Consider the following 27,995-nt stretch of genomic DNA (forward strand, 5'->3'; position numbering starts at 1 on the left):
CACGACCGGGGAAACTGAGGCACATAAGAGACCACTTTCCTCATCCCACCCAGCAGAGTGCCACCACCGGAGCCTGGAGGAGGGCAGGAGCCTGGGCTGGGCAGACCCCTGGCAGTGCTCACACATGGTCACTCCTCCGTCCTTCCAGCAGGTGCCTGGCGGTGCGGGGACAGACCTACAGAAACGGGGAAACTTGACAGGTGGTCGGTGCAATTTCTACGCAACTCTCTGGGCTCGGTCCCTCCTGGGAAGGGGCCGGGGGGAAGGTCTCCCAGCAGATCTGCCACAAAGTCCTATTTATTAGCGGCCCGTTTCCTTACAACTAACGTGTTGGTTCTCACAGCCGGGATGAGGTGGGATGGCCACCGGCTGTGGTGAGGCCACTTCAGCCAGCGAGGCCCGGCGGCTGCCACCCCACCACCACCACCATCACCCCACCGTCTGTCCCCTCCCCGGGGCAGCCGGGGACCCGCCGCTGTCCCTGTACCCCACAGCCGGCGGGGCGGCCTCCCGCCGCCCGGGCCAAACTCCTTGGCCCAACTTTCTTTCCTGCTTCCGCCTGCCGTGGTGGAGGGGAGGGCGGCGGGAAGCGGCCCTGCGGTGCCTCCTTTGGGGGTGGGCACCGGCCAGGCCATGCCGGCCGGTGTTATTATGTGGGGAGGGCGGGGGGCGGGACGGGACACGGACATAGGGGACGGGGTACGGCTGCTGCCTGTTTTTCGGGGAAAGGAGGGGGTTTATTTCGCGTTTCTCTCCCTTCTCTGGCTCCTCCTTCTTCATCCCTCCTCCTCAGGGGGAGGGGAGGAGGGAGGCTCTGGGGCAGGAGTAGCCAGAGCAGGGAATTGTTTGGGAGTTCAGTCATCCAAAAGCCGTCTCCCGTATGGAGGGTCTGGCTTCCCGCATCCCGGCGCCTCTTCCCTCCTCCTCCTCCTCCTCCACCTCCTCCTCCTCCTCCTCCTCCTCCTCCTCCCGCCGCGCCTGAGCTCTGCGCGGCCCCCCATCCCTAGCGGCAACAAACACAACCACCACCCCCAAACCAAGGGCACCCCACCTTCCCCTTCTCTCCCCCTCGCCGTCCCCCCCCAAGCCAGGCTTTTCCCCTCTTTCTCTCTCTCTCTCTTTTTTTTTTTTTTTTTTTTTTTTACTTTTTTTCTCTGTGTGTGTGTGTGCTGAATTCCCCGCAGATCCGGCCTGGAAGTTCCCCAGCTCCTGGAGTTAAGCCTCTTTGTTGCTTTCCTTTCGTTTGGGGGGCATCTTTGTGTCTCCCCCCCTTCCACCCCCTCCCCGCCTGCTGCAGCGGAGGCCGCGGTGAGTGAAGCCGAGGGAGGGGGGACACGGGGGGACTCGGGGGTTGTGGGGGGGGGCCGGGAGGGAGGACGGGCTGCGGCGGGGCGCGGGGCTCGACCACCATCCCCTCGCCGCCTTCTCCTTCATCCGGCGGCGGCCCATCTTTGTGCCGGAGTTTGGGAAGTTGGCGTGGGGATGCGGGGAAGGGGCTCTGCCTCGGGAGGCGGGAGAGGTGACAGAGGAGGAGCGGCGACCCGCAGGTCTGTCCTCCCTCGGGCAGGTGAGATGCGGGGACGGGGATGGGGATGGGGGGGTTGTCCCGGCCCTTTCCCTCTCCAGCTCTTCCTCCTGGGTCAGGCGGCGTTAATGGAGGGCCCAGGCCCGTGCCTGGAACTTCTTCCCCAAAAGCTTAGTCTGAGACATCCATGGCCCCATCCTCGCCGGCGGCTCGTCGAGGAGGGAGGGGGCACGGCGGAGAGAGGGAAAGGGGAAAAAAGCTGGGCGTAATGAACCCGGGATTCATCCTCCGTGGCTCCAGCTCTTGTCAAAACTTGATGGGAGTTTGCAGGCAAGACCCGGCTCCTGCAGATGCGAAGGCATTTCGGAGTGTGCCCTGTGAAGGGGGTGATGCTGCAAAGCGAAGCGAGGGTGGGTAGTGTGCCAGTAAAGTTTTTCTCCTCTCCTGGTGCGACTGCAGGGTTTTTAACCCACCGGTGCGAGGATGAGGAGCGATTTGGGTTGGGGGAAGTGATTTTTCTGCCCGGCGGTGGGATGCTGTGGGGTCTGTGCACGCGTGCCTCCGCTGCTTGGACGGCAGCTTTGGCAGGTCCTCCGGATGGTGACTGTAAATAGAAAATGTGCTGGGGAGAAGGCGGGATGCTGAATTTGTAGCTGTGTCCAGACGAGACTTTTTAAAGTGCGCTGAAGATACTAATAATTACTTTGAAAAATAATAACAGACTTTTCCCAACACCCCCCCGGCTGGCAAAAGGTACTTAATGCAATTCTTGTATTTTTGAGGCGCTTCCGCAACTAATTCTGGTACCCCAAGTGTTATTTCACTGGCATTGTGGGAAAGGCAGTCCAGGTCTATTAAAGGGGGAGGTTTGTCCTTGTTTGTTTTAAAGAAACTCTCTTGACCTCTCTGCAGCATTATGCGAGTGGGATAACAGGAATCCACACACACACTGTGCGCCCGCGCGTAATTCCCGGCATGTCTTAAATTGCTTGTTTTTCTTGGTGCCCAATTCTCTTAATTTCTACACCGCTACCGTGGTGTCTTTTTGATACGTTCATTTGCAATCTACCATTAAAGTTTCTTTTCCCATGGGCTAAAAAACTACTGTGGAAAATATTAGAAGAATGTGGGTGTTTTGTAAGTAGGATTTTATCTTAGTTTTCTTTTCTTTTGAAACTAACTGCCTGTGTGCGTATATTTAGAGGAGGGTTCTTGCATATTTATGCATATACATGCAGATGCTTTTATTTAATGGGTTGGATATTGAGGTTTTGGGCTCCAGGAAGGATTTCAGCAGAAACACATCATGGGTTTGCAGTGAAGATTTCTTCTGTTTATTTAAGTGACCTAAAGAAATAAAGGTGAAATAACTTCCTGCACTAATGGGAGTCATCTTGGGATCTTTTGAAGTAAATAGCACAATTAAGGAGAGCTGTGAGCTCCCTGCTGGGTACATCATATTTTCTAACAAGAAATAAATGGAATTTTGTTCCATGTACTTTTCTTAGCCCTCCCCTCTAGATACAGTAACAGGGACTCATCCTGCACACACAATGCAGACGAGGTCACAGTAGGTGTTGTCCGTGAGGGTTGAAGTCAGATACAGAGCAGTCCTCCCTGCTGGTGTAGTTCCCACTGGTGAAAATGACACAGGTTCATCTGAAGGGCGCACAAGGGTCCTTGTGCGGATTTGAAAGGCAAGTTCAGTTTTCTCCCTCTCTCATACGCCTGCATAGCCACAAGACGTTTCTTTGAGAAATATCTCAGTGCAAGTAACTGAATCCACACACATCTCTTCTCTGGTTGGTACACAGAAGAAGTATTACAGGTGCTACAAACTGGCATGTAAGTCTTACGGGTGCTCTGTATCCCTACAGTCTGGAAAATACAGCTTTTCTGTATCTTGTACTGACATGATACTGAAGCACAGAATGAGAGGTTCTTAAAGATTGCAAAGTGAAACCCAGTGCCTGGTGTTTGCAGAGGTCTTTCCAACCCTTTGGGTGTGAGACTCACAGTTTGGAGTTTTGCTCCATTGAAGGACGGGGGAATCATTGCTCAGTCCCCCTCACTTTTTGACCTTCTGCTCTGTCCTCAAAACTAACAGCAGGCAGATCCCTCTGAGCCCTCGTATCAACTTGCAGCCCCGCAGTTGCCAGGCTGCCGGTACAGCTCCTTCCACCTGACTAGGGCTGGCAGAGTTGGCCCTTTGGGAGCCAGCTGAAGCCTCCTGCCGAGCAAGGAGCGTGGGCTGCAGGTGGGGCCATGAAGCCAGCAGCCGCCTTTGTCCCCGTCCTCCCCAGTGATGCAGAGGGGAAACTTCCTGAGTTAAGAAAAGTAAGCCATTTGGGGCAGACCTGTATGTTTGTAGTTTCTTTTCATTGTTGCTTAATGACCACACTTGCCTACACTACCAACAAATCTACCTGCCAGTGCTTCCCAGCCTCTTCTTGAATTGCATGTCCTCAGGAATGCAGAAACCTCGCAGTCTGATACCATGCACGGAAAAAAAACCCCACTATTAGTTCTTCTGCCCAGGCTGTGGGAGGTAAGATGGGTGACAGGGCAGGAAAGACACTCTTTGGGTGGAAGCACAGGTTTGGATGTGGAGTTGTTTGGGCTGTGTCCTCAGCACATGCCCTGTGTGAGATTAAAGAATTTTCTCCACAGCTTTGGTTTTCCCATGCAGAAAACAGAGCTAAACCCTGTGCCAACAGGGTGAGCGCTGTGGCAGGGCAGATACTGCCATCCACGTTGACTCTTGTCAGCCGACCAGCATCCAGCCTCGTGTCTCTCAGAGTGGAGGACCAGGGGGGACCTGCTCTGCTGTGCCAAGCCTCTCCAGGGCTGCTGGAGGGCTGGAGAGGCACTTCTGTGTCCCCAAACCCACTCCTTTTCCTCAGGCAAAGACAGGCTGTCTCCCCAAAACACCCATCGCATGCCTTACGAAGTGGGGGAGCAGTGGCAGGGAAGAGTGTGTTGTGGACCGTGTTGGTTGTTTTAGCCCAGGTTGGCCCACGGGTGGGTTTTCAGAGACCTCAGGCTCAGTTAGTCTCAGTTTAGTCACTCAGACCACAAGTAGTTACAGCAGCAGTTAGGCCGGTGTAGCTCTGAGTTAACAAAAGTTTCTTCAGCAGTAAATAATGGTGGACCGGTCGTTTTAATGCCTGATGCCGAGCGCCTGAGAGGTATGAGGCGCAACTCCCTTGGACTTCTTTAATGTGCAAGGATAACTTGATGTATTAGTGCTGGCATGCTACCGACCAAGGCTTGCAAATCTCTTGGTTTGAACCGTTACCTCCCGGGCTAAAAACTTTGCAGTACGAAGTCTATGGTTGGGATGGGATATCCCGCAAGGAAAAAGCCTTCTTGCAAAATCTTCGGAGACTTCCTGTTTCTGGTTAGACTGAAAACATCCTGAGGGAAAAACCTGCTGCTGTGTATTTTGGTGCTCCTGTGGCCAGTCTCGGTTTAAGAGGTTGTTACGTATTCCAGTTCCTAGGCCACGAGAACAATTTAAGGAGAATAATGAATAAATGAATTGCAGGTCCTTTGGTGGAATGCGGGTGAATATCATCTTCCAGTTTTCTAAATGTACCTTGGGTAATTGTTCAACAAAAGGTATAACAAGCATCTTTTTTTTTATTTCCTTGTATTTGGTTTAGTTCCTCCTGACCCCGAATCATACGACATTGTTTCTGGTGCTTCGTTGGCTGAACATAGTGCTTGAAGCTGGTTTTCTGGAGGGAATGCTTGCAGGGTAGGAAGCTTGCAAAATTTGCTTCGCATGCACATTTGCGCGTAAGAGTTTTTTAAAATCTACTCCACAGGAGTGTGTGCTCCAGCTGTATGAGCATCCATGGGAAATCAAGACGAAAGGAGTGTGGATGCAGTGGCAGCAAGTTGGCTGAAGAGCTCAGCAAGATATTTGTTGCAGGGGGAAAAAAAAAATGCTCAAGGGTTGCACAGTCCCAAAGCTGCCGCAGGCAGTGCAGGGCTTTCTACATAAACAGGGAACAACAGATCCCTGCCCTGAGGATGTTGCGTGCTCCTTTTATTAAAATGGCCTCTCTTCTTCCCTGCAAAAGGACAAATGGGGACGGGAGGCTCAGCTGTGCCTGATGGGGTTGTTAGCAGAGCACCTGGCACAAGGCAGACAGGGTGCCTGAGAGGGGCTCTCAGGGCTGCCGTTGTGCGTTGCAGGAGCCCTTGAGTAAGAGGCAGTGCCAATTTGTTTTGGCTCTGGTGGGATTGATGGAGGGAAATGTGCTTCGGGGAGCGTGTGGGACGTGCTCGAGCTTCTTCGCCCTCCTCGTGGGCAGTGTGCCAGCACAGAGGTGAGAGCCAAACTTTACCCTTGCTTTCTGCTTGGCTGCTCCAGGGAAGCTGCTGCCCTGTGGCCGAAACCCTTGCCTGAGCTCCCCTTAGACGTGAGGATGGCGGCTGCACCTTGTGCCCCTGCAGCGGGTCGGAGGCTTGCTGGGCAAAGTCCAAACCACACCACAGCGTGTTTCCCCTATGAAAACCCACTGTTGTCGAGTTCACAGAGGTTTTGGGCTGTGGTGTCTCTACGTCTGTGGAAGCCAGATGGTGTTTTGGAAACCAGTCATTTTTCATTAACTTCTGTACCCGGCGTAGGCAGTAAGTCTTTCACCCTGGGCCCCGCAGCGGCAATGCCATTTTGGCTTTACAAGGTCCACTCTGGCAAAGAGATTAGCCAGCAGGTCGTACTCTTATGCAGAGCCACAGTCCTGGGGCCCCGCCAAATGCAAGGATGTGTTCACTGGTTGCAATGTCAGCGAGTCTGAACAAGCTAGTGTGCCTAAAGACTGTGCATCAGGCCCTTCTGCTATTCCTCAAATCATGAGAGTGGAGAGGAAAAGGGTGTAAAGATCCCTGTCAGAAATGTGTCATCAGGTTTCAAATGACAAAATGAGGTTGCTTTTTATTTTTCTTCTATCAAAGAAATTCTTCTACCACAGAGCCCTGTGAATCAATGTGTTGAGCTTAGTGTGGTTAAGAAAACTTGTGCTGATATAAACCTACTGAGGTAGTCTTTGAGAAATAAACCTCAAATGTGGATGCACTGGCCTAGAATATAGCATTTATATGCAAAATGCAGCTTCCTCTGGTAATGTCACTGTAATTTATGCAGGTACAGCAGCCATCTTGCTTAGTGATGCCAGTGTTTTAGGGCACAAGCCTGGGGTGTGAGGAGAGCTGGGTTTGGTTCTCCACTAGACCACAGATTTCCCCCTAGGTTGGGGCAGGTTGCTCTTTGCCTCAGCTCTCCACCTGCAAAACCTGTAAGTGGCACTTCCCTGCCTCCTTGTGGTGCTGAGGTTAGGTCTGCTGGAGATGGAGAGAGACCATAGGTTTGCTGGCCCTCGAAAAACCTCTCGGATGAGGACCACGGCTGGTTTCAGCAGAGAGCCTCCCGCGGCATTGGCAGCCCAATGGGCGGCTCCTGCGGTTGCCTCTGGGGGCGTCCACCCCTGCCTGCTGGGTGGATGTGTGCTCTGGTGAGGGTTGCGTGATGCTTTTGGTTTGGAGGGTAGGCTGGGTGTGCGGCTGTAGGGAAGGCGCTCTCTGAGCGTGACCCTTGGGGAGTCTAGCGTAGGTAGTAGCACTGCAGCTGCAGCGAATTTATGGCTCCAGCCAGTGGTGGTACAGAGAGGCCATTGTAGTCCTATGTACTGTACAGTGTACATCTCGACAGGCAAAGTGGCTCCTGGGTTGGTTTTCACCCCCCATCCCTCCTCCTCTCCATCCCTTCACGTCTAGCTTTATGAAGTTCCTCCCCTTAAATTGCAAATTTGGCCTTATCTTCAAAGAAGCCCTTTGGTGCCAAGCTTTTAAAGGTAGGGAAGAGGCGAGAGTGAAAACATCAAATCCATTAACAGCCCGGTTGCCAGAGAAAATGTTTTTTAAAACAAAATCTGAAACCTTAGTGTTTGAGATCCAAAGCCGAGATTGAATACAAGTATGGGCCTTGTCCCCAGAGAGTCGCAGCGCTGGGAATACGCTGGCAGAGACCATGGAACGAGGATTCTTGTGCATGCACGCACACAAATAGACAATTATTTGGAAGCCAATGGTATTCTGAATGCTGAATAATAATTTACTTCATCTAGTGCCTTCTGTCCCAAGTTGCTCCCTGAGCTGTGGCTGACGTGGAGACCGTTCCCATTGCTCCAGTCCTCTGCTGGATGGCAGTCCCCTCTGGGGCAGGAAGGTGGTACTTGCTTGCATGTTGCTCGGCCGTGGGTGGTAAAAAGGACTAGCTGGCCCCACTTCTTCAGAGCTTGCTGCTGTCAGTGAGAGATTCCTTTGGGCCCCCTTAATGGTGATGAGAATGCGATTTTTGTGTTTTTTTTCCCCCAGAAGAAAGCTGCTTGTTTAACAAACCCAAGCAGTGTCAGAGTGGAGGGATGGATTTGAGTCACAGTGTCAAGAGGTGTTTTCAGAAACATGCTGGGTGGGATTTTTCAGAAACACCTGGGGTGACTTTAATGATGTGGTGGAGAGTCAATGAGACTTGTGCATTGAGAGACCCGACAGCTCTCCCCTCACTTTTAAGTACAAGGTCATGCTTGGCAGGTTTGTGGGATGGTCCCACTGTTACCAGTGTAGCAGCTGCCCAAATTAGCCCTGACCACCTACTCCTGCTGGAAGTGGAATCTTTATTTCAAAAGTGGCATTTCATCAGGCACGTCTTGGCTTGCAAGTAGTTGAAGTGCAGCTTCTAAGCCAGAGCCGTCTGGGCAGAAGGAGGGCACCATGGCCCAATTATCTAGCCTTAATGGGGTCTGAATCCAATGAGGAGCACCCCATCACTGTCTCTTTCTTGCAGCACGGCCAGCCAGACCGCAGCGGAGCTGTGGGACCCTGACAGGAGAAGGGCTTGACATCTACTAGATTTTGAGTCCCCATGGGGACTTCCCTGCCCCTTAGCTGGCCACAGAGTATCTGTCTTGTAGCTGTCAGACACCTCTGGAGCTGGAGGTTTGTAGGGTGAGACAGGGCAGTGAAGAAGCTGGGACGTGGAGGGCTCCTCAGAGAAACATGCCAAGTGCTCTGGATGTGTCCATCATCACTGTTTCACCAATCTGATGCTGCTCTTGGGGTGTCCGGGGCTGGCCTGAAGGGAAAAGGTCTTTGTTTCCCAGCCTGTGAGGAGCAGAGCTCCTGGTTGCATTCCAGCTTGTGCCTGAACACTTCCATAATGCTGTAGAGAAAAAATCCAAGGCAGCGAAAGTGCTAGTTGCTTTTGAGGACCTTGCTGCTCTGGGTGCCTGAGCTGCTGTGAATGTTGCAAGAGTAGCATAGCACATTGGCACCCCAGCTCCAGGCCAGCCACCAGAGAGGGAGAAGGTCTCAGGATCATGCTCAACTATGCTCAGTAACCATGCAGCCCATTAGCTCAATGATGGATGCTGAGAAAGGGAGGTCAGTACCAATGTATGGAGCTGGAGTTGCTGGAGCCTGGGTGTGTGTTTGCTGACCCTACTCCCTTCTTGGCAGGGAGGTGAGTAGCCAGTCTGGGGAAGTGCTAGGGAAGAGCAGTATGGTTTACATGGTTATAGCGAGACAAGCCAGCCCTGTATCTCATAGGACAGGCACCAGTCTACTAGCAAGATCTAGCTGTACTTGCCTGGTACGCGAACATGCAATACAGGCTGTGGGATCCTGCTGATTGCATCATGAAGCCTGTAGTCTTCTGGGCGAGCAAGGGTCGACTATTTACATCATGTAGCAAGCCAGGCAGGAACATACTTGCTAAACGTACAGTTGTCCAGTTTTCCCCACGATTGCCTGGACTGCGGATTTGGGGAGGAGGGAAAAGGAGCGCAAAGAGAACAACATCAAGAACAAAGTGTCAAGCCATGTTTGTCGTTGATGCCTGACATGCACTCTACCCCATAATCTGGCTCCCCTGGGATAGCTTCGGACATCCTTAACCTCTGAGCCACTTCAAAGAACCACCTTTAAAAAAACTTCCCAAACTAGTGACCAAGCAAACCAGCAAAAATTTCAGCAGCCACAAAAATGTGAGCATAACCCAGCATAGCTCCAGCATTGAAGATAAGTAGAGGTTTCTCAACATTGACTCTCTGGATGAAGGCCTGAGAAAGGCCTGCCACGCCATCTTCCCCATCACCGTATTCCAAAACCTAAATTATTATTTGTATTACAGTTGTGTCTACAAGTTTTAACCAAGGCTGGGACCCAGCTATATTAGGTACCATGCTAACTTGTAATGGGAGATGGTTTCTACATCCTCATTCAAAACAGCAAGACAAATGCAGAACCGGAGGTAAAAACAGAGCATGACAAAGGACACATGTGCCTTGGGGTGACTCAGCAGGTCAGGAGTGGAGCTTAGTACAGACCCCGTGTTGCCTGATACCCAGTCCCATGCTCCATCCTCTGCCTTGGCCTGCTCTTCAGAAGAGGAGGTCAAAGTTGAGCATTGCCAGGGCTTGACTGAGAGTTGTCTCCCTTGAAGCCGAGAGTTGTCCATAGCAGAGTCTCATCTTCTGTAGTCCATAGCTCACATCAGTCACTCACATCAGGTTGATGTAGCTTCATGTGCTCCAGTAAATGGTTGCCTGAATGGGGCACTTGGGCCTGCAGGTGACGTTGGTAGCATCTTGCTGCTGTGGCATGCCTTGCTTTGGGGTGGGCAGCCGGTCTCGCGGAGCTGAAACTTCTGCCCCTCTTTCAGGAGGCAATTGAGCAGGCATTCTGCTGGTGTGCTGGGGGAATGGCAGGTGGAAAGCAAGAGAGTGTGGCTGAGGGGGAAGGAAAGGAGCCAGTTATGACTTTAATTCTCTCCTGTCAGCTAGTTTTCAGTTGCGGCATCGTGCTTTGAAAGATAACTGGGGGAGCAGAGAGCTAGTGTAATAAAAGCGTTTTGCTTGCAGCGTGCAATCTCATTACATAAATATTGCGTGCCTTCTTTCTCGGGGCGGGGGGTGGGGGGTCTGGGACTGTGCTCCTCCTGCTTTGGAGGCACCGGCTTTCAGTGCACAAGCCAAGGATAAACTCAAACAGATGCTGCTAAGGCCAAGTCCATGCCTCTTGCTGTGACCCAGGTGCAAGCAGAGAGGTTGCTCACCTCCCCATGGTCAGCACGGAGGTACCTTATGCTGTAGGGAAGTGCAGGAGGAGGAATGAGGAGGAGCAGTGGTACAAGGAGCTGCTTTTCCTGAGAGCTGCAGGGTTGAGCACGTGGGCTGGGGACACACAGGGGTACCTGAAAGCTAACCTGACCCCTGCAGGCACTGGTAGCCCAGGATGGAGCAGCTGTGTGGACACTAATAGCAGGACACGAGCAAAACTACCTCTCAAGGGGGATAGGATTGCTTCAGTGAAACCTGGGCAGGTTCCTTCACCCCTCCTTTCTTGTCTGACTTACAGCACCATTTTGGGGAGCAGGTGGGAATGCATATGCATCCTCTTCTGGCACCTGTTTGTTTGCAAAAAGCTGTGGGCAAACTCTCCTGGGGGGATGCTTGTGGCCGTGCCGTGCTGCTGTCTGAATAACAGCATGAACTGCAGTCGGAGGCTTTTTTGCTTAGAGGAATGCTCTGAAACATATTGTTTGTAATGGCACTGTGTTGCCAAGGGCTCTTTGTGGCTGGATGAAGAGATGACTCCATGGTCTGCTCTGCAGGGAGAGGAGCCTATCTGAAGCAGGACTCCTCCATTTTGCAAGTGGGTTTGATCTGACCTCTTCAAGCTAAGTAACTTAACTACATAAGAGATCTTAGATGAGGTGTTCAGGCCCCTCCGGTTTCTCCCTAGCTCAGTCAGCGCCTTGGGAGCGTGAAGAGTGGTGGGAGATGCCAGACAGCTGCACAACTATGGCTTTTTCTTCTCTGTTGGCCCCAGGTCGCTCCTTGTGCATGGAAGACTGCAAGGAGGCACCAACGTAGCTGTTGCCTTCATTTCTGTCCAGGTGAATTTGGCAGGGTGTGGGATGGAGAAAGTGTCAAAAAATGTGTTTATGGCACCCCATCCCTCCTTGTGCTTATGGAAAATAATCACATTCCTCTCAGTTTTGCTGGGGAGGCTTTTTTTTTTTTTTCCTCAGACCCTGCAATGGGGAGGGAGAACGGTTTTGCAGCTGAGGCTGTTGCATGCCCCTGTTCCCCGCGTGTGTGCTGCCTCCCAAAGGATGCAGGGGCTGCCGCCAGGCTCTCACACCCTCTTTTCTCCGCATCTTCTGGCTCTAATTTCTTCGCTTCTGCCTGAGGTCCCCCTATGCCAACAACAGTTGCCGGGGCTGAGAAAGGCTTGTTGGGCCATATCCCGGATGCCCCTGTCCTTACTTGTTTTGGGGAAGGCTGATAAGGAACAACTGGGGGTGCCTCCCCAGGCGCCAGCCCGCTGCCGGAGAGGTGCTCCCAGTGGGGTGCTGGCATGTTGGAGCGGGTTCGGGGAGCCCTTGCCTGGGCAGGGTGGCTGCCTGCAGTTGCAGGCAGGGCTGCTGCCTCCCTAGAGGTTATTCTGGAGAAATACCATCCTTGAAAGGACAGCCACGTCTCTCCAGCCCTTCTTTCCCCACAGCTGGTGGGTTGGGGCTCAGGGGTTCAAAGGCGACGTTCTCAATTCTCTGCCAACATTTCTGATCTCACGACGTTTTGCAAACTGGGAGGGTTTTGTGTTGACCTGTCTCCCTACTGGCAGCCAGAGAAGCAGCTCAGTGGGGCTGGCGGACGCGGCATGCACCAAGGTGCCAGCATCTGCAAGGGGCATGTAGGCACCGGGCCAAAAAGCCTCAGTGAGCTGTTAATGAGCTACAGATTGACAGCTTTATCTGGGAGCCTGCTGCCTTGGGCTTCTAGAGCTTTCTGCTGAAGAAATACATGAGTAAAAGCTGGTGGTAGATAAGGGTTGGGAAGGAAGACCCTAAATCTAACCCTAAACCTAAAGATCCTTAGAAAGGCACATCTGGGGTGGACCTCAAGAGATCACCTCTGACAGAGGCTCCTCGTGTTTTTTTCTGACGGTTTCCTTAACTACTTGGAGGCTGCAAAAAAAGACTCATTTTCTGTGTAACGCTTTTGTCATCGATAGGTAAGACCAGCAGAGGTTTCTCTGTGGCTTTTACAGCAGAGGCTTTCCAGAGGCTTTGCTGGGGTACAAAGCCCCAGAGGCTGTGATGGATGTGTTCCCCTCTTGCACGGGGAAGGACGCTCCCGACAGATGTTTGTTATCGGCAAAGCGGGGGAACAGACAAACTTCAGCTGGTGAGAAATGCAGAGGGAAATTATCACTGTTTCCCTGTTGGGCTTGCAGAGGGAATTCTGGAAGCTGCTTTTTGTCCCGTTGTTACGGTTTATGTTTATATAGCTTCTCTCTTTCATGAGGGACTATTAAATTCTGCAACGTGTTGTGGATGTGACTATATGAGAACTGCTTGCTTTACCCATCCCAGGGCAGAGTGTGCCAGCTGCACAACTTGATTTAAAAATCATGGAGCAGCATTGCCTCAAAACTGAGGAGTGCTTTTCATCCTGAAAGAGTTTATGGTATTTTCCAAATTAAGAAATGGCCAATAATTTCCCTATTGGTAATTGTAGCTGAGTTTTCCCAGTTGCTACCGGGAGAGGGGAAGTCCTTATTCCCTTCCACTCCTAAGATTGCATTTGTGGTCTGTAGCAAGTGACAGTATTTAGCATAAGTTGGAGGGTAGGTACTGACCGAGCTGGTCTACAGATGACACTGCACTGAATAGTGAAAGTTTTTTATAGGGGTATTTAGTGCTATGGGACAGTCACAGACTTCCCTTCTCAAAGAAAGCGTTGACAGTCTCTGTAAGCAATTAGAGATAAATATCCTTGAGGCAGAGGATGTCTCTTTATTGTATTTTTTGTAGAGTACCTAATACTGAGGTCTTAAGGGAGTCTCTGTAAAATAAGAGAATTGAATACTCCTTATGTTCCTTTACGGGACAGTAACGTAAGGATCTTTGGAAGATCCAAAGTGTTTTAAATATGTTTGTTTTTTTTTTTTTCCTGGCAGACAAGTGAGCAAATGGCAGAGATTTGCTATGTTCTCCCAGACCACTGCAGGGTGAGTCTTTGGAGAGGATGATCTGATCTTGTCTGTGAAAAGCCTATGAACACCTCTCAAGCAAAGGCGATTTTTGCATAAAAAGGCTTTCTAAATTGGTAAAGCACTTCACAAAAACATCTTAGTCCTTTGCAACAGAGGAAGAAGTAGACTTCTTGGCTTAGACCATTGCTGGGGCTTTTAAGAATTTCTTTGGCTGAACAGTATACGTTCATAGATGGAGAGGAGAGTCACTTCTGTTCTACTTCCCCTGCTGTCACCTCCCGAGGCCCAGGGGCTGGTGTCGCAGTTTCTTCCTGGTCTCTTCACTGCATACGGTTTTCTCCAAAAATGACTAAATATATAAAACAAGGATTGGGTTTTGGGGTTGGTTTGTTGTGTTTTTTTTCTTCCCCTATTCTAGGACAGATGCTGACCACAGTCATGTGGGGTTTTTTGGTTTGTTTTTTTTTCTCCCTTACTTCCAAATGCAGTCACATAACAATAGCCTGGAAAAAAATACTGGAAATGAGTTGGTCATGAATTTGTTTCCTTTTTTGGGCTATAGGGAGCGGGTTAGCATTTCGGTGAGGAGGCTGGCAGCTCCAAGCCATCCCTTCCAAGGTTGAAGGGGGTTTAAATGGGGCACCGTCCTGGTAGAATGAGAAGTACTGTAGAAAGGCAGCCTTTTGTGGGCAAGGACTTCCATTGCTCCATGTGCAGAGCCTCGCGCTTGGGGCCCCTTTTCTCAGCTGGCCCCAAGACGTTATTTGCTATTTACGTAATAGTAAAGCTTTGTACAGACCCTGCTAAACAGGCTTTGTCTGCCGCTGGCAGGCAGGGATGCCTAGAAGAGAAATGTTGCCTCTTGTATCAGGCTTCTTCAGTGGGTGACTGTTTGCTTTCCTTAACAGATTGCTAATAGAAGGTGGTGGGTGGTGTTGTCTTTCTTATTTATTTTATGTAGGACGTCATGACAGATGGTTATTTTGAATGTTGTCCACAGCTGTAGAAACTGCTTGCTTTCTAAACCAAGTTGACTAGGAGGGAGGCATGGGAGCTGATGAGACACGGGATAGTCTGCAAACGAGGAAAATCGATCAGAGTACCAGTGGGCTGTTTTCTGTCATCTCTCTCCCGAGCAGCAGGCAGAGAAGTATTTTGCAGACAGGGTTGGGAGATACGTTTTCAGTATCTGGATCTTTAGGTCTTGGGAGGTGGTATCACCATTTACAAGGAGAATGAATGGTCATCAGGTGGGACAAAGATGAATATGTGACTGCTGCACTGGTCAGGAGGGTGGCTGTTAAAATCTCAAACAGTACAGGCGGTGAAACCTTGAAATTTTATCGATGGTTCAGTGGATTTGGTTCTTATATGGAGAAGAAGTGAAAGCAAGTGGAGCTTATGCATACTGGAGAGAATACCATCTGATAAAGGCTAGACCAGTAGGTAAAGTCTTCAGATCGCAGTAAATTTCCTTAAAGTATTTATTTATTTATGGCTTTGCTGAAAAAAAAATTCAACCAGCTGTGTTTAAAAATATAACAGTAATGAGATACTTAAAAAAGGAGTTAATCTTTCTTGCTCTTTGACGTGCTGCAGAGCACCAGCTGTAGCACAGGCGAGCCCTGGGGAATCAAAATGGCATAGCCCTGCAGCCAGCAAGCCAAAGTCACACCTTGGGAAGCCAAACCCCAGAAGGAAGCACCAGCCTGCAGCAGGTCACAGGGATGCTGGAGGGGTGACCCTTTGGCCATCCTCCCAGGGCAGCAGGGTCAGCCTACCAAGCTCTTCAGGGCTCCCCAAATCTCCCGCAGCCCCCCAGCCAGTCGCCCTAAGGGCAGCAAGACCCAATTTTGTCTGTGCTGCTGGGAAGCCTTGAACTGTCTCTGACACCCTTAATGGGGAAATGCTGGAATGAGGAGGAGGGGAAACCAAGGGCTTTTGTACTGAGGGAACAAAAAACATCCTCTGCATGTCCCTGGGTTCAGCTGTTACAGACTCTCCAAATTGGACTGGGTTTTTTGTTTTGCTATTAAATGCTTCTTTAGTCAATGTGATTTTTTTTTATTATTTTTTTTTTTGGCTGGAGGGTGTCTCTTTGGGAGACAAAGCCAGTTTGGGGCTCTTCATTTGGCCCATTGAGCTTATCCACAGACCATATACAAGCCCTCTCCTCCGGGCTGGATTTCCTCTAAGATTCCCTATGGCTTTGCAATGGCCAAGCCTTCCTGTTTGGTAGCGAAGTTGGAAAGGCCAGCAAGGACAGGCCAGCTGTGTCGTGTTCTCCAGCCCTCTGCCAACGGGGGCTCAGTGCAGGGTTGGGGAGCACTGAGAGGGCTACAGCTATGAGTGGTGAAAAATGTATGTGGTGATTGACAGGAAACTGTTTGAGGAAGAAGATGCCTCTTCTGATGATGGTGGGGTGGCACGTGGTAGACTAGAAAGGTAAAGCAAGTTAGGTTTGGTCCTAGGTGGAGGTTTGTGTGGAGAAGTCTTGTTTCGTCTGGGCCTACTGGTTTCAGCTTCAAGATGACATACCGCAAGAGAAAAATCTTTCCCCACTGTTTCCTTTTTCCACCACTGGTAGCTAATCAAGATTCAGTTTTAATGACTTCCCTCTACTCTCTCTGCTTCCTCTCCCCCTGCCCCACACATGCCTCTTTTTTTTTATATTTTTTTTAATGCATTTCTTTTTGGCAGAAGTTGAAACGCAAGAAGCATTTGGACAAAGATGAAACCAGTGGAGGAGCGTGTTGGGCAGTGCAGTGCTTTGTTCTGAGTTCAGGGGGAGAAGAGGGGGAAGCGAGGGGGGTGGGATGTCATTTCCCAGATGGGGACCCTGCCAAAGATGTTCTTGCTTCAGAAAGCAAAGAACAATTTTTGAGGTTATACCAGGTTTAACCCTTTGTTATCCCACTTCTGCTGTGCAGGGAAACCCCCCTAGTCCTGGTGCCAAACTGGGGCCATGTTGTGTTACATGGCCCAGGTGACATGAATCCAAATTCTGCTGTTGTGACTAAATGCTAACGACAGTCAGAGGTTCTTGTTGCTGGAAACCATAAAGAGTGCATGAGAAATCTGTGTTTGTCTGTGAGCGTCCAGAACCAGGATGGTTGCCGTTTGAAAAACAAAATCAGCGTTTTCCTCACAGGGGGTTGGGACCGCTGTGCTGTTTCCTGCCCTGCCCAGAAGCACCTGGTGGGATCCGGGATGCTGCTGAACTCTGCTTCAGCTGTTCCCATCAGGGGGCAAGGAGTACTTAGGCCTTGTAATGTGGAAGATGCTTGGGAAGCACCTTGTCCTCTGGCCAAAGGAGCCCTGCACTGCTGAGACCGGGGCAGCAGCAAGCCCTGTCCCCGGATAGCTTGTGGATGTGCTGGGAACTGCTGGGAGGTTGCAGTGCTGGTTCCTCCTTTCTGTTTTGAGCCAGTCTCCTGTGCGAGAAAATTGTGATGTTGGAGGGTATGGGGGGTGGAAAACCTCTGTAGGCATGTACCACTATATTTGTGTCTGCCTTGGGCCGTAAATATTGCACAGTGCATAGGCCACTGATTTAATTGCCCCAGTGCTGTTGCACAGTAGCAAACTGAGGGTGTGAGGATACAGGAGGGGATCAGAGAAGGGAAAATAAAAGCAACTCTATCTCTTCATTAACGTATTTTCCGGGTCATAAATACTTGGAGCACTTGTGTCAGAACTCCAGAGGAGGTCATGTACCTCCTGATTAAAAAAACCCGAGGGGTTTGGGTGTGTGGTGCTGGGCTGTTTGTTGGTATGGAGATCCAGCCTCTTCAATCTGGATGGGGTTCTACTGGAAAGACCACCCTTTTTTCTCAGAGCTGGAGGGGACCTGTGCTGTATGCATAAATTCCCTTTGTGTAAACCCAGGTGGAGTCACTGTTCACCACAACTAAACCTGCAAACCCTTTCTTCGTGAAGACCAGCAGTCTCTCTGGCCCTCTCACAGTCCCTTTTGTCCAGAAAGGGAGGTAGCAGCTTCCCTAATTCCCCTGTGATCCTCTTGAACACGAACACAGTCTTCAGCTCCAAAGAAGGTGTCAGTAACTTTGGGCCGGAGACCACAAACTTCCTCTTCCCAGCAGCTTTGGCTGCAGCGTGTTGAATTTTTGGTGGCTTGCACATAGTGCAGCTGGCCCCAGATGTGCCAAGGAGTGGTCACAGCAGCACCACTGTGAGTGCAGGGGTGGCCAGTGACTAATAGAGAAATGATGCATATCATGCAGGCCTTGAAACATGCCCTGTGTCTTGCACGCTTCTTTCTAGACAGCCAAAAGAGGCCTGATCTGTAGGAAATGAATATAACACCACTCTGGTGTCACCCATCGGGATGAGGTGGGGGAGAATAGGGGTATGCAGACAGAAGATGTGTGTGCGTGATCACCTGTGATGGGTTTCAGCTTTATTTTTCAACATGTGCAATCTTGAATATTCTCCCATGGAGGTCAGTAGACCTGGTTGGAAATTTCTTGTGCAAAACTTACTGCACAGTATGCCTGAACTTGCATATTTTTCATCGCTTTTCTTGGACCCCTTAAGTCACCCGCATATGCCTTTCAGCAGTCTTGCGAACCATAGGTGGGAAGCACTGACTGATGGATAGGCACTTGGGTGGGGAGCAGAAGACCAATGTTTACCTCCCTTGCTCCACTGCTGACTCTGTGTGGCTAAAAGAAACTGCCATTGCCTCTTAAAGGTTCCTTTTCCTCCTGCCCATTGGCTTTAGCCAACTTAAATAAAAAGCATGGAGAGTGGTCGTGGCCTTTGTGCAGCCTTGTAGCCTTGCTCAGTGCCACCGAGCACCCCTGGTTTCAGGGCTGAGGTCGGCCGACCTGCCTTTAGATCTGTGGTGTGTTTGGCCTTGGTCTCCGGCTCCCTGTAAGCATGGTAAATACCACCACAGGCTTCTAGGTACAGCGAGACTGAAAATAAATGTGTGAAATGTGTCAAGGCCAGGTTGGATGGGCTTTGAGCGACCTAGTCAGTGGAAGGTGTCCCTGCCCGGGGCAGGGCGGGGGGGGGGGTTGAAACTAGATGATCTTTAAGGTCCCTTCCAGATCTCACCATTCTATGATTATGATTGTATGATACCAGTAGCTGTTGAGTATCACTTCTTGTCTTGGAGAACTCCCTTCAGCCTGGAGTTTGGCTTCATTTCACTTGTCCAGGTGGTTGCATGTGTACGCGTGTGCTGCAGGAAAGTGTCCATTGAACCCACGCAGACTGCTGTGCCCACACCTACCCAGGTGTGCAAATCCTGTACTGAATGAAAATATTTGGAAGGTGTGAATTGCTCCTTGTTCATCTAACCTGGTGGTGGGTCTTCCTTTCAGCCCCTTGGCTTCACTAGTGCCTGCTGATGGGCTCGATCGTGGGGCATTTGGAAACGGTGCCACATGGACTCCGGTGTTTCTCCTTCTCTGTTTGCTTAGTTCTTGGCAGCTGCATGTTTGAATGTTTGCTTGACAAACAGTTTCCCTGGAGTCTGTGATTACAGAAAGTTTAGTCTGACAAACCTCACTGAATTATCCTGTTCTCTGTTGTCAATAATCTCTTGGTTGCTGTCTCCCTTAACCACAATATTTTGTGTGTGGTGCAAATGCATTTTTTTTTCCACCCTTGTTGTAATCAGCCTGCCCCTCCCTGCTTGGTTCAGTTACTGAGGCTGTATCCCCGGGATGCTGACATCTGTATTTTACTAATCCAGAAATCCTGAGGCTACCAGGAAGCAGTACAGATAATAAGACTGCATACCTGTCTAGCACCTTTCATCTGAGAATCTGAAATTGTCTGACTCATCTTACTGCTTGTACCAGCTGGGATTTGCTTTTCCTGTTTTTGCAACCTGGGAAGCTGAGACACGCGGTAGGGGGATATTTTGTCCAATAGATGAAGAAGCGATTGCAGAAATGTGGTGTCATAACCTCCACAACTATGAGTTTCTATCTCTCTTTGTCGTGCAATACCTAATTTGTGCCCAAAAGGATAGAGATCTGAGCGATTGGTTGGTTTCGAGCAACACTTTATTTGCAGCGATCCACAGCTTTTTTTTTTTTTTTTGGCACCCTGATAAATTCCACCCAAGAACAAAAAGGCAATTGCAAGATTTCTCCAAGGTAAGTCACCTTCCTTGTCTGTGATCAGGTGTCCATAATGTGGGTCACGGGAAGGGCGATAGCCAAATCTTGTCTCTTGTTGTCAGTTTGGTGGTTTGGAGCGATGCTGAGGGACAAGTGTTAACCGCGGGCCCAGAGAGGGGAAGGATCTCGCTGTGTGTTTCAGGAGTGGTAACGAGACTGGTGGAAACATGTCTGCAGGTGGTTGGGTGGTCAGCCTGGACCGTTAATCTGTCCTGCTGCTGGCCTGTTTTGGATGAGGTCCAAGACCAGGTAGGAGACACTGCTGCTTTTCTTACCGCCTCCAAACACAGCTGAGGACCTTCCAAGCTAACCTAGGCTGGGTTATGGTTTTGGGTGGGAACCACAAGTAAACCACGTCAAATCGCTGGATTCGACCCCAAACCAGGCAAAGCGCATGAGCTTCTGTTTCGTTTCGCTTGGGGATGACTGGGAGAAGAGGGAGATGGAGGAAAACCCACGTGGATGCGGCATTGATGTAAGGCCATAGGTGATCCATTCCTAAAGCCCGCAAGTGCCGTTCCCACAGCTAGACCAGGACGGTGAGGGCAGAATAATACCCAAGCTGACGTCCCCTGGGAGCTTGGATGTAAAAGGAGGGATATTTTGTCTGAAACCCTTCCAGACAGGGACAGTTGAGAGGGAAGGGAAGAAATTTAAAAAAAAAATAAAAAAAAGATGACGAGGATGCGTGCCCCCGATGTATGCAATCTCAGCTGAGGTGATGGGGAAGCTGGGTCAGCATTTCCCGGTGCTTCGGGGCACTGGAGCATAGTGTGCATGGGGGATGAGAAACCCTCAGGAAGAGAGGGGGAGAATCGTAAGCCCCAGGAGGTAAAAGTGTATTTATTTTTCACGTGTTCCATCAGAACACACTAATTCTGCCTGGAAGGGAGGGCAAGTGCGTGCAAAACCAATCCGGCTCGCTAGGAAAGGGGTGCGGGAGCGTGATGCCAAATGGCTCGGGAAATGTTGCTTTAGACCCCTCTTTCCCCTGGGCATCCGTGCAGGGCACCAGACTAGCACCCCTATGTGCTGACCCTCCTGTGGCCGTGTGCCAGGGCTTCGTAAAGCGCCCCCAGCTCCCCTCTCTGCCCCCCTTCTTCCCCCCTTCTCCCATGTGCTTTTATTCCTTTCGCAAACAGCGTATGCCAAATCCAACTTCACAGCTGGCTCTGCTCCACGTGTTTGTTTTCTATGCCTGTGCGGCGCTCGCCAGCTCTGCTTGCGCCGAGGTGGAGGCGGCGGGGGGAGAGGGAGCAAGGGTAGTTGGGGAGGGAAACGGGAGCAGGCTGCTGCTTTCCAAGCCCTTATTTGTTTAAAGCTTAAGCCTGTTTGAGAGAGCCTTTTTGGAGTTGAGGGGTAAGTGGCAGGGGTGGGATGCGGGGGAATGGAGAAAGTAAACTGTGCGTCAAGGAAAGCAAACTTTGCAGCTGGAATTGCTGCTGGTGCTTATTGTGTGAAGGGCCCGGGGAGGTGCCTCCGGCTGTGTGCTCGCGCTCGCTCTCTTGACACGGGTGCAAGCGTAAACGGGCACGGGCAAACAGCAGGGAGCCAGCGATGGGTCTGTGCTGTGTGCGGGCAGTGCTGCCCGGCGGGCATTGCCACTGTGGTCGCATGAAACTCTGGTGCAGGTGCTGGCCACGGCTCTCACCAGCGTGTCCTGATGGCCAGCCGGGGTGCAGGCAGGTAAGCCTTCCTTCCCAGGCTCTGGGGCAGCAGCGTGGTGCCGCTGTGGTGCGTTTCCCATCTTTTTGTCCTGGAGCATCCCCTTGCAGAGACAGAGAAACCAGGTGCTGGGCCCTGCCCATCTCTGCCGGGTGATGCGAGGTCTTACTCCATCTCCTGCCTGCGTTTGGGTCACTGTTCTCAACCCGGACATCATTTTCAGAGAGGCGTGCTTATTGCTGGGATGATAAATGGGGCAAATGACGTGCAGACATAATATTTAAGAAAAAAAAAAAAAACAAGAGATGGCAACAGTCTCTTCTTTACCTCTGAGCCAGGGGAAATCTGTAACCCATCCCAAGACCCTGCTGTGAGTGTGTCCCCCATCATTTTTCATCTCCAGGTGGGCCCCGTGGGATTTTGGGGCAGCACGGCGGCTGCTGGTCACAGCACGAATGAGGGCTGTGGCTCAGCCTGTCTGGGTGCTGGCACTCTGCACCGAGCCCCTGCACCCCACCTAGGCATTTGGCACCAGCCGGAGCATTTTCTATGGGCAGTCATTTCTGTCCCTTTGTTTTGCTGGCCTCGAGCTTCCTCTTGTGTTTTTTGGAGTAGTGACATGTCTTCCAGGGGAAATTTGTCCCAGCAGAGAGTCCTAGAGACTTTTGACCTGCTCCCGCAACCAAAATGATTATTGTTAGTGAAAAGCATTTAAGTGACAGCTATGGAAAGTAAAAACTCCCATTTATTCCCCAATTTATAAAAGAGAGAAAATAACCCCAACTTTTAAATACCATCTTCAAAGGACAAGAAAAAATGGGCTTGTGCTCTTTTGCATCCCAACAACAAGGCATTGCTGAAAGGAGTGCAAACTAGAAGGCAGTTTCTCTTTATGGTGGTGATGGGGATGTCTCTAAAGCCAGCCATCTGGGGATTAAACTTTGTATTGACGTTACTGGCGAGTACTTTGTCCTGTCTCTTTTGTATGCTCTTCTGGATTTTGATGTCAACTGTGTTAAACTAGCCTCACGCTTGTTAATGCGGTTTCTGGGCCTGCTCCCATTGAAGTCATGGCAAAGATCAGGGTGATTTTGGAGACAGCAGAATCAAGTCCTCTGTTAGGATCTTCTGGGTGTGCTGTTTTAGCATGTATTTCTGCTGTGCTGCTGGCTTGTATTTTATATCAGCTTGGTCAATTTTTTACTGCAACTGTTGTAGGTGCCCCTGCTCCTCAAATACACACTGGAAGAAGGCTCGAAAGCTAGGAAAGCTACCCAAGTCTTTGCTCTGCTCCAATAGGGAAATTTCCCCATTGCAACTTCCCCCAAGGAGGGCTTAACAGTGTCACCCCCAGTTTCTGTGGGCTTTTCCGGTTTGGGTTTTTTTTTTTGTTTATGTGTTTGTTTCACTCTATTGTTGTTCCTAATTGGACATGGACAAGATTTTTCTATTGTTCCTAGACAAAGATGACTTTTAAAAATTATTTTTTAATTGGTACTTGAAGGTAGTCTCATATTTAAGCGTATAAAGCGGGCTGCTCTCAAAAAGCATCCATAGCTGCTGTCTTTCTGGCTTGTGATCCACTCTGTGAACAAGAGCTTTTGAGACCCGGTTTGGAGGTGGCTGTAGCTGACAGACACACTGAAATGCTCCCTGCTCCCCGGGCACTCCTGTGGCGCTTCATGCAGATGCTGACTGGTGGTGTTTGTCTGGTGTACAACTCCTCTGTGCTTTGGTTTATATTGTATGGATTCTGCTTTCAGAGAGAGGAGTGTTTCATCTGGTGGTTACCAGCATGAATGGACGCTGTGATATTTATTGTCTGCCCTGTTGCAAGCCTGATCCATCACGAGACAGAGACAATAAAACGGAGATCGGTCTCTTCAGGGCAGCTCAGTGTCACACCTTTGCTGTGATTTGTGGTCCTCCTTCCCTGGGGCCTGTTACTAACCGCTGGGCCAGCTGCAGAGAGGCCCTAGGGTGATATTAGGTAGCGTAGAATGCAGCATTTATAGTGTTGCTGCTGCATCAATGGTGAAATACTTGTTTTGGTCAACGTGGCGGTGTCCTGTGGTTGGGGAGTGAGGGCTGGCTGTGTGTATGTGCTCGCCGAGAGCTGCTGGGGGAAGCAATGCAGAGCTCAGCGAAAACAGCTTTGAAGGAGAGCATCCTTCTCTTCCCCATGGAAAAATGTTGTTTCACTGGGACCAGAGCACACTATGGAAGCGCATCTGTTGATTAAACTTTTGTGTTGGGAGCAGGATGGAGTTTCTGGTGAGAGCAGGCGTCGTTTTCCTGCTATCATGAGTAACCCACGTTTAAACAAAGTGGGAGAGTGGCAGCTGGGAAGGGAGAGATTTGCTTGAGATGTGGCAGTCCCAGGGGACAGCCCTTGCTCTGAGGAAGACAGGGCAAGGGCTTGAGCCTGGGCACATGAGCAGCAGGTGAGCCATGGCATTGCCTGCTCTGTGCCTCCCCAGCCCCTGGAGCAGTGGGGACAAATGCAGTGTAAGGAAATAAGCCAGAATCCCAGCTCCTCCATTTCACCTTCTTTCTTGACCCCCCTCATCTCAATTTAATTTTCCTGCCTTTTCTGTTCTGCCACCTTTATTCCCCGCTTCCCTTTGACATCTCGCAGAGCTTTTGCCCAGCATCACTTGCCCAGCATCTGCCTCTTCTCTGACCTCTCCCTAACCCAAGAGGCAATTAGAGCCTCAACCTCAGACTTCAAGTTTTGGGTTGGTTTTTTTTTTTTGTTTGTTTGTAAAGGATGAGAAGGGAAAAACAAAAGCAGTGCCCTGACTAATGTAAACTAGCCACAGGCACATCTGTGCCTGGGCGATGATGGCTCCTGGTGGGAACTGCCCATCCCTCCCAGCGCTCTCCTTGGCTGCAGTTGCTGACAAGGAGGGGAACAACCTGACACTGGGCTCACGTTGGTGTGGGATTTGGTGTGGTGGAGCCCAGACCAGAGTCAGCAGCATCGCCTGGTGCTTGCTGCCCATCCTGCAGGTCGCACAGCGTCAGCCCCCAGCAGAGCCATCCACTGGGCTTTCCTCCCCCAGGAGCGTGCTTTGCCCCTCTGTGCAAATAGGAAAAGGTGTAGATGCTAGATAAATTTTGTTGTCGCCTGTATCAGACAGCCTAAAGGGAGTAACTTTTCTGGCCAGTGGTGTGAAGTCTCTAGGACATGGGGTAGTTTTTGCTCTGTGCTTAGTAGGGCCTCTGTCTGTAGCTCTGACTGCATTGATGCTGATCCCTGGCTTTAGTTGTGATGCGAATGATAAAGCGGGCATTGTCTTCACATGGCAAGAGATAGGATGCTTGAGGTGACGGGCAAGTAATACAGTGCAGTAAATCCCCTGCTTCTACGACTGAAGGTGTTTTCACATCGCCCTTGTCTCAATGGGTGACCCCTTTCCTGCTGCCTCCTCTGCAGTGCTTCTCACCACAAAAATGCAATGTTGTCCCATTGCAAAGCCCCAGATAAGTCAGGGTTTATTGCTACATTGTGAGCTGAGTTTGTAGCAGGCATGGGGAAACGGAAAACGCTCCAGAGTAGGTAATTATCTCCATAAGTGTGTGGCTATATCGATGTAGTTTTCCAAGGGGATCCTGACCCTTTCTCACGGCACCAACTTTGGCATAAGGGTAAGTTGAGCTGCAACCCTGTGTACACTTGGTCGGGGTCTCACCAGTCCTTGATACCAGCAGTTCTGCTGATTCCTGACGTTTGACATTCAATCCCCCAACATGCCTGACCTGCACTCTTCTGTAAGCACTGGAGATGTGCGCTCACTTTGGGAGTCCTCAGCTCTTTAAATTACGACATTAGGCGGGAGGTTGGAGAGTCCACAGGTGGATCAAGGATGAGAAGGATGGGGAGTGTGGAGGAAAAGTTGGTCTAAAGCTATGATAGCTTTCCCAGGTTGGAGGCTGAGCCTTGATTAAGGCTTTCAATCGGAGAGGTGTCCTATCCTGGCCTCAGGGGCATCCCTGGTGACTGCTGCAGGGCCGCTTTCCCCCCTCACGCGCTTGGGAGAAGGAGCCAGCGAGCAGCCAGCAGCTCCAGACTTGTTGCAGCAACAACATCTGTTTCCTAGGTGCACTTTGTTTCTGAAGAGGCTGCGCAGCACGCTCCATCTGCGCCCTTCTCTTTTATTTTTTTTCTTCTCTCTCTTTTTTTTTTTTTTTCCCCCTCCTTTTTTGTCACTTGTGCCGCATTCGGCAGCCGAGGACGGAGGCACTTAGGGGAGGCGAGCGCTTCCCTGGGAGTTCCCTGCGCCAGCCTCCGTGCCAGCGCTGGCTGTGGGGCTCTTTCCACCCGAAGCAGCATTGTCAGCATCTTGACAGCTGGCCGGCTGCATGCTTATTAGTTGCTCCTTTCCTCTTGCCCTCCACCTCTCCTTCGCCTCCATAACCACCTCCACCCTCTCCCTTCCCCCTTCGGGCTCCTGCCCCGCCGGCCGGCCGGCCCTTCGGGGAGCCCCCAGCCTCTCCAGATTAGAGCTCTCCAGGGACTTGGTCCTTTTGAAAGGAAGAAAAGGGAGGGGAGAGAGTCGGGGGCGGGGGGTGGGGGGGAAGGAGGGGGGAGAAGGAGGGGAGGAAAAAAATTTATTAAAAAAAAAAAAAAAAAAGGAGAGAGAGAAAAGAAAGAGGGGGAACAGAAGAATGAAAACAGACCCAAGGGGCAATAGTCCCTCGAGCCATTTCACTGCATTACAATGAATATGGACTCTATTAAGCTCCGTTCTGCCTGTTAGTGTTTCCCAGGGCAACACAGCTCCCATATGGCAAGCATGCAGCAGATTAGGGTAGGCCTCCGGGCTTCATTGAGGGCCCGAGGCTTGACTGGCAGTTGAACCCCATCCTTGCCCCCCCCTCCTCACACTTGACACTGCCTGTGTTTATCTAAAGCAAAAAGGGCCGGGGTGGGAGAAGGGGGCATTTGGGGGGTTATTGTCCCGGGCAATGGGAGAGGGCAGGGAGAGGGATTGGGGGGGTGATGAGGGAGGGAGGTGGGATGGAGGAGAAAGGGGGTGGGGGGGTGCAGCCCCTCATACATATTCAGGAGGGGTCTTGAATGGGCAGAGGAGAAATAAAGCAGATGGAATTCATGTTAAAGAACAGCCACAATCGCCCTCCAAAAACAAGGAGAGAAAAGCGGGCAGCCTTAAAGGAGCGTAGGGAGCAGCGTTTATCCAATTAGCAGGGTTGTCAAATTGAATTTACTCAGAATGGAGGGGGAAGCCGGGGGGGGGAAGGAGGGAAATTAAGTGTCTAGGGCATGGGGGGAGCACGATATTGAAGAAAGGACGCGGGTTTTCTTTCTTTCTTACACTTTAGCCTTGTCTTTTCAAGGGCTGGAGCTGTTTTCGGGTGCGCCAAGGGGCAGCGAAAGCCGGCGTGCATACTCTGTTTTAGCACAGGGCTCCTCTCCTGGTAGCTGTGGAAAAAGGGAGGCATATCCCAGGGGGCAAGGCCATCCTCGCATCCCTGGCCCACCGGCAGCAGGGCTGTCTCAGGCCAGCGGGTCCAGTCACCCTAGGACCACCGTGCCACAGGCATGTCCCGAGGCAAGCCGCAATCACTGCGGTGACACTGTGGCCAGCATGAGGGTGGCATTTCCTTCTTCAGTCAGCCTTACGCTTGCTGGCTGATGAAATGCCAACATGAAGGGGTTTGCTGGCGCTCGGCGAAGTCAGCCTGGAAAGTGGCACTCATTTCAGAGGAACGGTTGGATGGAGATGTGCCAGAGAACACAGGCGCTGGGTCTTCAGGGGGTGCGACCAAAAGTCAGACAGGCGATGGGAAGGCTTTGCGTCCTGTTGCTAATTCAAAGCCAGCATGCCCGGTCTCCTCCCTGGTGATATCACAGGCAGTTGTGGAAAGGAGTTGCCTAGGGCAGTAGCTTTGTCTTGAGGAAAACGGGACGAAAAAAAAAGTCACAAAGATCACTGCATGATTTGTTTGGCTTGTTGCTGGTTCGGTTTGCAGGAGCATTTTTGTTCAAGGAAAAAGAGTTGTTTTACCTGCGAGTTTAGTTTATTTTTTTAGAGAGGTGTCTGTTGCCACTGAATTGCTCAGGACTTGCTTGGAGAAAATCTGTGGTTCTTTTTTAGGGTCACACAGTGCCCAAGCACAATTTGTAGTTTACAGGTAAACTCGCTAATCTGCATGGTCATGGTGCCATGCCAGGTTTTGCTCTGGATATTTTCCTTATCCCAACTATGAGCATGAATTTATCCCAGGCTTTCTCTGTGGTGGCTTCTTGATGGACACACTGAGCTCACAAGTAGCCAGTAAGAGAGTCTTTTTTGCCTAAGCACTTTAAAAAAGGGAAGGGGGGGACGACACACTCCTCACACAGTTAATCAAGGGCTATGTTAACAGAGCTAATGCACTCTGAAGTCAGGAGCTTTCAGTGCTATAGAGGGAATCAGGCAAGCCTTTATCCCTGTTTGCATGTACACTGTGCTACCTCCTTGACTTTAAACACGGCAGTGTAACGTTGGATGCTGCCTCCCTCTGCCCCGTCATGACACCACCCGCTTCCCATTTGGGATCCTGCCTCTCCA

General features: G+C 50.8%; 1 protein-coding gene across 3 annotated transcripts in view; it reads left to right on the forward strand.

Annotated features, from left to right (window-relative positions):
• Positions 1–1,156: 1,156 nt before the first annotated feature.
• The window catches only part of BOC (BOC cell adhesion associated, oncogene regulated), a 58,917-nt gene continuing 32,078 nt past the window's right edge, over positions 1,157–27,995 (forward strand). For 2 of the 3 annotated variants that reach the window (XM_063351079.1, XM_063351088.1), the window contains exon 1: positions 1,197–1,308. The gene's annotated coding sequence lies outside the window, so the exon portion shown is untranslated. Of the gene's footprint in view, positions 1,309–27,995 lie in introns of all 3 variants that reach the window. The other variant, XM_063351097.1, reaches the window with a different exon arrangement.

This window comes from Chroicocephalus ridibundus, chromosome 1, assembly GCF_963924245.1.
Source record: "Chroicocephalus ridibundus chromosome 1, bChrRid1.1, whole genome shotgun sequence".
In the NCBI taxonomy this organism is placed as follows: Eukaryota; Metazoa; Chordata; class Aves; order Charadriiformes; family Laridae; genus Chroicocephalus; species Chroicocephalus ridibundus.